The sequence below is a fragment of the Pipistrellus hanaki genome (assembly GCF_964339955.1).
Source record: "Pipistrellus hanaki genome assembly, chromosome: 8".
NCBI classification, from domain to species: Eukaryota; Metazoa; Chordata; class Mammalia; order Chiroptera; family Vespertilionidae; genus Pipistrellus; species Pipistrellus hanaki.
In genome coordinates this window covers 28,218,855-28,230,894 of record NC_140510.1, presented here as the reverse complement: position 1 = coordinate 28,230,894, position 12,040 = coordinate 28,218,855, and the positions used below count along the sequence as shown (strand labels likewise).

At 36.8% G+C, this 12,040-nt stretch overlaps 1 protein-coding gene across 5 annotated transcripts in view; it reads right to left on the bottom strand.

The window, feature by feature from the left end:
* Positions 1-12,040, bottom strand: part of MBD5 (methyl-CpG binding domain protein 5) — a 348,517-nt gene that overhangs the window by 155,101 nt on the left and 181,376 nt on the right. The window lies entirely within an intron of this gene.

Here is a 12,040-nt window from a genome sequence, read left to right as displayed (position 1 = left end):
TTTTTTTAAATAGTTTTAGAAGGATAGGAGTTTAGTTCTTTAAATTTTTGCTCAAGTTCAATTATGAAGCAATCTGGTCCAGGACTTTTGTTTGTTGTGAGTTTTTTAAACTATAGATCCATTCCCTTAGTAGTTATTGGTTTGTTCAGATTTCCTATGTCTTTTTGACTCAATTGTAGAAGACTGAATGTTTCTAGGAATTTATCCATTTCTTTAAATTGTTCAATTTGTTAGTATATAATTGTTCAAAAATTTTCTATAGTCCTTTGTATTTCTGTGGTTTCAGTTTTACTTCTTTTCACTTATGATTTTACTCATATGGATTCTATCTCTTTTTTCCTTAAGAATTATTTTATTAAAAAACAATGTCTTGGTTTTATTGTTCTTCTGTATTTTTTAGAATCTTTTATTTATTTCCTTCTTTATATTCACTCTGTGCTTTCGTATTTCCTCATTTTTTAGTTTCTTAGGTGCAAGGTGAGATTGTTTATTGAGATTTTTCTTTTTAATGCAGGCTTTTAATGCTATGATTTTTCCTCTTAGAACTTCTTTGGCTGCATCCCATAGATTTTTGGGTTATTGTGTTCACATTTTCATTTTTCTCAAGGTATTCATTTATTTATTCCTTGAGTTGTTGTTAACCCATTCATTACTTATTATGATGTTATTTAGCCTTCATGTGTTTAGAAGTTCTTAATTTTTTTTGTAGTTGACTACTATTTTAATACTATTGTGGATGTTGAAGATGGTTGGTATGATTTCAATCTTCTTAATTTATTGAGACTTGTTTTATGACCTAACATGTGAGCTATCCCCCAAATTTTTCTATGTGCCCTTGCAAAGAAAGCATATCCAGCTGCTTTTGGGTGAAGCATTCTAAAAATATCAACTAAACACATGTGATTTAATGTATCATTAACGACCACTGTTTCCTTTGTGATTTTCTATCTGCATGATCTATCCATTGATGTCAGTGGGGTGTTAAAATCCTCTCAATTACCATAGTACTGTTGATCTTATCCTTCATGCCCATCAATATTTGCTCTATATTTTTTAGGTGCCCTATATTGGACACATAGATATTTACAAGGGTTATACCCTCTTGTTGGATTGATCCCTTTATCATTATGAAATGTACTTCTTTGTCTCTTGTAGCTTTTTTCTGAAGCATACTTTGTCTAATATTAAATATTGCTACCCATTTTTTTTCATCTTAATTTGCATGAAGTTTTTTCCTATCCCTTTACTTTCAGTCTGTGTGTGTCTTTCAATCTGAAGAGGGTATCTTGTAGACAGCTGTAGAGAGCACCTGGGGAAGGCTCCTGAGCTGATTGTCATCTGAATCCAGTGGTGCCTGGCAGAGCCATGCCCTGGAAACATTCCTTGCCAGAGGCAGGTATGTTGTCAGCCTCACCTTCATCTCAGGTGCCAGGGGATGGGTTTCATTATCTAAATCCAGACAAAGCACCAGGAAAAACACGATTATCCAGGTCCACTCAAAAATGATGATTACAAAGAAGCCACAAGAATGCACATAATCTTCTTTGTCTTGGGCTTTCATAAAATTTTCTGGCATTTTGCTATATAAAATAAATGTGTTGTATTGGCTCCGGGTCACTGTCCCTCCACCAGAGGACAGCTGTCTCACCTGGCCCCACTTTTTCCTTCTTTCTCTCATTTTCTCAATCCCCAACCACCCCTACTCAGAAATTGGACTGCTCTCTAGTCATGCTGGACTCAGAAAAGAGAGAAATATTTATATTTGGTGCCCAGATCTAGGGACCTGAGTACAAGGTGAGCGGGTCGCTCCGAGAAGTGCGCTGTGCAACAAATTAAAGACGTAAAGTAAGGAATGGATTATTGTATTAGCTGGGTGTAAAACATGGGTAATTTAGGGTCTCAGGAAGGAGGTCTCTACTCTCAAATGCTTAAAACTATGCTCTAAGCTTGAGGATGCTCTGTTAAGCTTGGCCAGATTCTTGATTTCTTAAGTTTTGTTAATGAAACTTGCCCTTGGATTCCTGAAGAGGGAACTATCAACTTTCAAACATGGGAAAAGGTCAGAAAGCAGTTGCTGACCAATATACAGCAAAAGGTCCAGAGAAGATTCCTATTCTACATTCACACTACGGTCTTTAATTCATGATTGCCTTGTTTTAGCACAGGAGAGTTTAAGAATGTCTAAGCAGGGTGTGGCCATAGCTTTACAGCCTACAGTGGAGGGGTGCAAATCTCTAAAAATACCACTTCCCCTTCTGTGCCATTTCTGCCTCCGCCTGTCACTCCTGTGACTGCAGTCAATAGCCCACCTGATAAATATTTATCTCGTAATTATGAGCAGGAGTTAGAGTTTGAGGCAGAGCAGGACAAGTATCACTGTGAGCAGGATGACTCAGACAGTCAGAAAGGTTTTGCTGGATGCAGGCGCTTGGCCGAAAATGAAAGCGACTTCATATTTCATTTTACTGGAGGCTCAAAATACTTGTAGTGGGCTGAACCAAGTAGAAAAGATAAAAGGAATTTCTCAGCAACTGCCAATAATTCTTTATTTTAAAAAAAATCTTTTTCTTTCCCTCCCAAGCCACCAGAAACTCTTAGCTAGTTAAATTTCTTTCTGTATTGTAACTTTAATTTGCTTTTCTCTGAGATTTATGATTTTATTGTGCTATGTTTAAATTGTAAAATTCTAAGATTAATTTGAAAGTGTAAAATCTGTAAAAACTGCAACTTAGGGAAGTTTAAGCAAAGACCAGCTAATCACAAGCATGCCTGTAATGCATAAACCTGTGCAGGCCAGCCCCGGGGACATGAAGAATATAAATGGATGGGCAGTAGGCATGTCCTCCCAGCATTTTCTCTACAATTCAAAGTATATTGTGGAATTATTAAAATATAAAAATTTACTGGCCAAATTAAACATAATTAACTCTGTGATCAAGACTAACTCTTTAATATTAAAATCAGTTTAAGTTTTAATAATCTTTAAATTGGATATATTTGACAGCTTTTCCGAATATAATATTTCAAGAATTTAACTGAGGGACAGCTTTGTGATATCTCAAGGGATGTACTCTCTCCCAAAAAGAAATATTTTTTAAACTACATTAGACCAATACAATATACTTGAAATTACTTACATAAGGAAATACGCTAAGCAGTCTGGATTGGACAACCAAGATTAATGCTTCTATGAGAATGTGCAGTTCCTGCCTGGGGGTATATGACCCCCAGCAGGATTAGTGTGTCCTTTCCTTAAACAGAAAGGGCAATCACGGTAATAGGTTAAGAAAATACTTTAGGTTATAATTGGCTTTATAATCTCAAAGTTGTTAAAATATAATAAATGGGGGGGGGGGCAATGTTAAAATATGTACACAGATAATAATTTAATAAAAAATATAATAAATAGATGTAACAAAAGTGAAAAATTTAGATAACACTTTTCAGTAAAGATCTAAAAAATGAATGTGCAGACAGGAATGTGACCCCTGTCCTGCCTTTCCCTCCCTATACAACCTAGGGGAGAATATAAGGAAGCAGCCAAGATGAGGATTTATAATCTTAGCCATCCCCTCATGCTCCCACCAGCTCTTTGGCCACTGTGCCACCAGAAATGAGCTTTTCTAGGCTGAGAAAGAAGTTGGAGCCACAGCAGTAACCTTCACATGTTATCTCTAAGGAAACTCTGTCAGTTTTAAATCCAAATGGCCACAAGGCCTGGGAGCCGGCTATAAATTCTGCTCCCTCGTCCCCCTACCTGTTCTTCAGTGTCAAATACCTATACATAATTTCCCAAAGTTATGTATAGGTATAATCTTTAAACTAATAAAGTTTAAACCAAACTTTATTAGTTTAAAGATTTTGGAGCATTACTAGGTTAAATAATAAACATCTAAATATTTTAAATAACATAAAATACTAAAACATTGCTAGATAAATTTCAATTCACCAGCTCTCAGCTTTTATTACAGAAGTTCTCTTGTATTTTGTTAAAGGCATATTTTCTTGAAAATAAAAGTACATTTAAAGTGTGTTCATAAATGTCAATATAAGATATATGGCCTATTTATTTTTTAAATTATTATTGAAAAAGCAAGGTTCCAAAGAATGCTAATACATTTTAAAGAAAAAAGAAAGAAACGGTCTGTACACATTGCTGATGGTAGGACAGAAAGAAAGAATATTAGAGTAGAAATACCTGATGGAAGGACTGAGGCATGGTTATACATTTTTGAAGGACATAGAAGGAAGGTTTGAAGGCTAATTTGGAAGTGTGAAATTTGTGAAGACTGGGTATGTAATAAGAAGGAAAAGAGAAATGTTTACAAGAAATTGATTAAATGATACAGGCCAGTAAGCCAGGACAAGCAGAACTGAGAAGCAGATATTTAAACAGCAGTTTGCAACCATCTAGAAAACCCTGTCTTCTCTAAACCAAGGACACTTAAAAGTCAATGATATGTATTTTGTCTCCCTAAACAGAGGGTAAATAGCTTATGTCAAAGCACTCAAGGAGACAGAAAGCAGAAATACAATTAGTGTCATTTGCTGTCCACACCCAAGAACAAATGAAGTTAGAGAATAAGCCTTATTCTGGTTAGTTTTCTTTTCTAGTAAAATAATTATGTTATATTAATCAGGTATTTAAAAATATTTTAATCATAGGAACTGAAGTTTACTAGCCTATGTTCCTGTCTAATACACTTTAATATATAATCCTTTGGTAAAGGCAAGCTGGCTATCCTTAATGGGTTTTAAGAAACTTTACTTGATCTAGAATTGACTTTAAATCATCCCAATAGACTCTAAAAGGCCTCAAATGTTTCTTTTCTCTCTCATGAAGGAAAGTGCAGAGCATGTAATTAACCACTGCCCAGTGACTTTTCCAGTTATGGGACAGCCCCTAGAGATAAAAACAGATAATGGACCTGCCTATACTAGTTCCTACGTTCAGCAGTTTTGCAAGCAATACCAAATAGTACATAAAACAGGAATTCCATATAATCACCAGGGATAGGCAATTGTAGAAGAGCTAATCGAACGTTAAAGACTCAATTACAAAAACAGAAAGCTGGGGGAGGGATATTATCTTACTCCACAGAATCTGTTAAATCATGCCCTTTACACTTTAAATTTTTAAAATTGTGACAATGAGGGTCACACAGCAGCAGAGAGGCATCAAGCTCCTAGTGCCATAGCATCTGCCAGTATGGCATGATGGAAGGATTTACAAACAGGGCAGTGGAGAGGGCCAGATCCAGTAATGATGTAGAGAAGAGAGCATGTTTATATCTTTCCAGAAAGTGCTTCTAACACCATTTGGGTGCCAGAGTGAGTGATGCATCATGACCATGGACCAGGGAAAACAGCTCACACCTCCCATGATGATGCCCGCTCATCCACCAACCCCAAAGAAGGAGAAAAGCAGAAGACAGGTACAGAAGACAGGTAACCAAGGCCATTCAAGAAGCTAGTGTCCTCACATGAGGTCAACTGAAGAAGCTGACCATCAATGCTTGGCAAGTGGTGAAAGAACAGGGGTTTCAGGTAACCGCTTCACCCTTTTTGTTGCTATACTAGCACTTGTCAGCTGCCAGGTAAGTATGGCTGCAGCAGAAACTTACTGGACATATGTTCCAGACCCCACTGTGGTCATCCAGCCACCTGGACCGGGGAATCAGTGCCAATGTTTACTAACAACACCAATATGGTCAGGGGTAGCTCCAACAAGCACATAACTCCTTCTTCCCATAGTGATTATACTTATAATGGCTTTAGTGGGAGTTCTTTGTTTGTTTATCTAAAAAGTGGACTTCAGGATGTTTAAAGCTTGGCCAAGAAAATAAGACATCCTATGGAGGCCCCTGGAATACGGGAAAATATATTCAGACAGTTACTAAACTGGGGTTGCCTAAGACCACCTGATGGCTGGCTGATAAGCATCACCTGCTCCCTTACTGTCCTAATAGCACCACTACTGAGCTGGGGGCATTTCCTCAATGGCAGGATTGTGCCAACCTTGAACCAGTAGACATAATATTTCTGGCTTTGACTTGTATGTATTGGATTGGTCTCTCAGGCTTGGTGCTAAATATCCCCATCAGGAGCATATGTTGCGAGTAGAGTTTGTGGGTAACACCCTGACCATGGAAACAGAAAGTTTACCGGGGGGAAAAAAAATCTTTGATGTTTAGCCACTGCCCTTGACTTTCTTAATTTTACTGGCTCTTCCTTCCATTCAGAATAGTCATGATGAAATTATATCTCCAGCAAAACTGGCAAAAGAATTGCTGGATGATTTAAGAGGATTTGGTCTGTGGAAGATGTTGGAGCACACCACCTGGTACCTAATAGGATTCCATTGTGTACCACTAATTTTATCCTGCTTTCTTTCAGTCAAAAGCAAGCTCCTGCGATCTCAAGTCCGAAGGCTACATTTAAAATATAAAGAAGGGGGAGATGTAGAGAGCACCTGAGAAAGGCCCCTGAGCTGACTGTCATCTGAATCCAGTGGTGCCTGGCAGAGCCATGCCCTGGAAACATTCCTTGCCAGAGGCAGGTATGGGGTTGTCAGCCTGACCTTCAGCTCAGGTGTCAGGGGATAAGTTTCATTATCTAAATCCAGCCAAGCAACAAGAACAAACACTATCCAGGCCCACCCAGAAGTGACGATTACAAAGAAGCCATAAGAATGCACATAATCTTCTTTGTCTTGGGCTTTATTAAAACTTTCTGGTATTTTGCTGTATAAAATAAATGTGTTGTATTGGCTCTGGGTCACTGTCTCTCCATCAGAGGACAGCTGTCCCACTTGGCCCCAGCGTTTTCCTTCTTTCTCTGTGTCTGTCTCTTTCTTTCATTTTCTCAATCCCCAGCCACCACTACTCAGTGTCTAGCTGCACTGGACTTGGAAAAGAGAAGTACTTATAGACAACATATGTATGGGTCTTGTTTTCTTATTCATTCAGCAAGAGGTACAGGGCATGAGGCCAGCTGTTGTTTGTTTGGGAATTTATGAACTTTTGAGAGATTCTGGGAAAGTCTGAACCATAAGCCCAGATCAACAGCTTATGTGTATTAAGTTCAGGTCAAGTAAGGTCTCAGGGAATCCTCACGATGAGGCGAGAGCCATGTTAACCTGATTAATGGAGACTCAGACTTGTTGCCTGCTAGCACCCACGGGCTGAGTGACAGGAGGGCTCAACAACAACAAAAAACAACAGTAGCTACTGATAGCACTTCTGTTTGCACCTGCTGGCTGTGTAGGAGGAGGGCTGAAAAAGGAACAATGGCACCTGCAAGCACTTCAGTATGGGAGAGAGCTCCCACTCCAGCCCTCACTCTGACCCAGACAATGCAGTCTCTCCCTCCCCATTATTTCCCTAGCACTTTTTGAGCTGCTGCCCTTTCCCTGGAGGAAAAATGTTTGTGAGCAAGTAAGGTTGTGCTGAGGCCCTTTTGGAGGGCATCTGGGTCTCTAGCAGTCTTGCATCTGACCAAAACTGAGTAACTACTTTTTTTCACAGCCAGCTGTTGTGTGGACTCCTCTTCCCAGCACTGGTGCTCTGTACTGGGGAGGCTGGTGTAGGGCTAGGATCCCTTGCTCCTCCAGTGGGGTTCTCTGCTGCAGATATATCCCTTTTGATTCTTAATGGCCACATGTGGGTGTGGGACCAGCTCTTCTGCCACTCCATGTGGCAGATATCCTTAAATATAAAGAGTTTTATTCAACTAGTTTTCAGGTGGTTGCTTCTTAAGGGTGATTGTTCTATATTTTAGTTGTAATTCTGATGTGGTATTGGGAGGCAGTGAGCATAGCACTTACCTACTTCGCCATCCTGACTGGAATTTTAAAATAGCCTGTCATATAGTTAAAATAAACATTTTATATATATATATATATATATATATATATATATATATATATAAAATATCGTTATATATATATATATATATATATATATATATAAAACGATATGATATTTATGATATATTATAAATTCCAATCAGGATGGGAAAGTAGGTAAATATATATATATATATATATATATATATATATATATATATATATATATATATATATTTCAGAGAGGAAGGAAGAGGAAGAGAAAGATAGAAACATCAATGACAGAGAATCATTGATTGGCTGCTTCTTGCATGCCCACACTGGAGATCAAGTCTTCAATTTGGATATATTACCTGACAGGAAATCAAACCTCAACCTTCTGGTTCATAAGCCAATGCTCAACCATCGAGCCTGGCCAGCCAGGCTAAAGTTATATCATTTTAACAAAAAGGCCATGTGTTGACATATTCTTTGCCAACATGTATTATTGCATTGAAATTTTCTTATTACTATTATTTGGTTTGTTTTCAAAATTTAATTATTATAAACAATGTTGCAAAGTTTCCTTGGAATAATGCTTTTACTGTGCTTTTTTAGAATAGGTTTTTAAGAACTGGGTGAAAGAATAATAAATATTTTGAGGCTTGCAGTACATATATATGTTAATTGCTTTCCAAAAGTTATACAAATTTACACCTACCAGCAGTCTAAGAAAATACCTGTTTCTGCATGAATATATCATTTTAACCTCATGAAAGGATGTCTTAAGAGCATTAACCTAAAATTCCTCTCACAACCTATACTGGAAAAAGAACTCTTTGTAAGTTTAGTAATGGGAGTAATGATTAATATTTGCTATAAAGGCTTTGCATAGTTTCATGAGAGCTATGTACTACACATTAAATAGGAGTTAAATTAATTTTTGAAATTGTGGAAAAGAATGTGTATATCAATCAAACCAAATACATTTTTGGCCACATCTACTATTAGTAAGGCACTGTAAGTAGACACTGGAGAGTATGATTGATTTAAAGAGGCTTACGGTTCAGTTGGAAAAGTATAAGCACCAAAGGAGTTCAATAATGATATGATATTTAAACAAGTTTCTGAAAATAGCACAACTTAGTACAAAATTATTTGTCAAGGAAGCAGTGTGGAAAATGAAGCTGCTACAAGTTTAGAGAGGAAAGAAAATAGTGCATACATCACTCACTAATTGTTCCCTACTCAAACATTCTAACTGGTTCAACACTAAAGAATCTATCCTTACCCTTTATGGCAAAAGTTTTGTTGATTGGTCTCTTAATTACTAGATGCTGTGTACACACACACACACACACACACACACACACACACATACACACACTCTTTTGGGATGCTATTTCTGGCTATGAATAATACAATTATAATCGACTATATGCCAATATTGGAAAAATGCAGAATTTCATGGGATTAATGAAAGTGATATTGGACTACTATTCAAATCACACAAAAAGTCAGTTAGACAAGTTAAAAGTGAAATAGAGAAAATCTCTAAGGATTATGATTCAATGGGTGTACCAAAGGAAGGTAACTTAAATATCAAATAATTAGAGAGACCACTAGAAAAATTTTAAAAATCTTATGAATATATTTTTGCAAAAAAGGCAACTCTTCAAAAGCATGTTAGAAAGTTAAGGGCAAGATTCATATTGTGTTGTCAACTATGTGAGAATCTCAAAAACGAAAAAAAAAATGTCATTCATTCTTTGCTGATTTTCATTACTCCCATAGTTAAAATTATAGCCTGTATTTGGATAGCTTTTGTTTTAATACTTTTCATAATCAAATCCTATTAAAACTTCCCTTTCTATTCCATGTCCTCACTATTTACCACAAATCTTTAGTTCCTATTACATTTAGGTTCCTTGACCTGGTGCCAATTATTCCTAGATAATAACAATAGCAATATAGAAAAAGTGATATTTTTAATTCTAAAAATGAATAGAACCAAATTCAGTGAATTCTTTTTTAACAAAGATGTAAACCTTAGTTAAATGTGTTCATAAACAAAGCATTTCATAGTGTGGTTCAGTATTAACAAAGAAAGCAATGTCCGTCATCTTTAATACTTGTTTATACCATGTGGAAATTTCAATGCAGAGAGTATAAAGTACTGGATGAACAAGAGATTAAAACTCAGCTAAATAAACAGGGGTCTAATAAGTTTTGAAGATTAAAATCAATGCGAAATTCTATGGTAAGTCAATTTGTTAGCTCAGGGATTTAAATTTCGGAGAAATATGATCATAATTTTGATGAACCTTGCTGTAACATTTATAAGAAACTGAAGTTTTCTTTTTTCTTTTTTCTTTTTTTTAAAAATATGTTTATTGATTTCAGAGAGGAAGAGGAAGAGAGAAATAGAAACATCAATGATGAGAGAGAATCACTGATTGGCTGCCTCTTGCACATCCCTTACTGGGGTTTGAGCTCACAACCTGAGCATGTGCTCTTGACAAGAATCAAACCTGGGACCCTTCAGTCCACAGGCCAACACTCTATCCACTGAGTCAAACTGGTTAGGGCTGAAGTTTTCTTAAAGATACTAAGTGTTCCATGCTCTCTTGCAATCTGGGACCCCTTGGGGGATGTCAGACTGCCAGTTTCAGCCCCATACCTGAAGGCCAAGCCAAGGGACCCCACCGATACACAAATCCATGCACTGGGCCAGTTTCAGCCGGATCCCTGCAGGCCAAGCTGAGGGACCCTACCGGTGTATGAATCCATGCACTGGGCCTCTAGTATGCATGTAACATCTTTGGTTAATCTCTCCCTGTCCTCCCCCTCCCCCCCCCCCGCCCCCTTTCTTCTAAGATTCATCAGTCTGTTCCATGTTTTTATGCATGTGGTTTCTGCTCCTGCTTTGAACGTCTGTCCCCTAGTAGTCAGTGCATGCTATAGTTACTGGCCAGTCACCCATTGCTTAGGCTTTTATATAATAGATACTGTATATTAAAAGTCAAATGACAGAAATATGGAATAATCAATCTATGAAGAAAATAAGAATCATTTGGAAAGTGATAAAAATCAATGATAGTTTTCCAAAACAGCAAGAAAATATGTTCATTTATTAAAAGAAGAAAAATATCTATGTTAAGTAATTCAAACATTAAATCAAATGTCAGATTCCATGTTTTTAAGAATACTTTAATCATAATAATTGTAAATTTTTTACTATAAACTTATTAAAACTTTTTATAGTGTTCTTAAATATAAGGAGAATAAAACTGAGTGAAGACGCCAGGTATAAAAATGTAGTAATTTAGAGTGCATCTTTCCCCCCCCCCCAATTAATAGTTGCAATTTGATAATATGGACAATTGTAGCCAGATAGTCTGATTATTCAAGAGAAGCCAGAGATTTGAATTTTAATGTAAAATTCCCCAAGTTTGAAAGATTATGTGACACATATGACACAATCCTGCTGGCTGAACCTGGCCTATTAGCCAGGGGTTGCCACACCTAGAATAAAGCATTGCTATTTTGGTTCTGTATGGCTGATTTACATTTCCAGTGAAGAAAGAAAATGTTTCAGACACCTTTGTTCAATTTTTCTTATGCCAATTTTATTAACACCATTCTTTCCTTTAATAAGTTTACAAATGGATATATAAAATTGTAAGATCTTCTCAATCATGCTTTCATTTCCAAATGTTTTGACATGGGCAGGAGGCAGAAGAGAAAAGGGAGTTTATATGTGTCTCCTGAGTTGTGAGCATTTAGGTATGAACAGTGAATATCTTGCAGGTACATAACTGCAATCTAAATACTTTTCCTTCTTTCCTTCAGTCGGTCTTTAGTTATTCAAAATGACAGAATGCTGAAAACAGCTATTTGTTTCAGGAGCAGATGGGGAAAGTAGCTGCTTTAAAATGTGATTAAATTACGAGGCCTCTGTTTAGTATTTATTTTACTTTTTAGGATTCAGATATTAAGCTTAAACAACTTTAATCAAGAGAAGGACCAGACAGATGTGGCAGCCCTAGTCCATGCCTATGTCCCTGCATGGGGAATATACTATAAAAAACAAACAAACAAACAATAACAGCAAACATTTCTTATGATTCAAAAGAGGGGCATCAACTAAGGATACACAGCTTGGTTCTTAGATTTGTTCAGCATAGTCCACTAAAGGTATGTAATACTTTTATC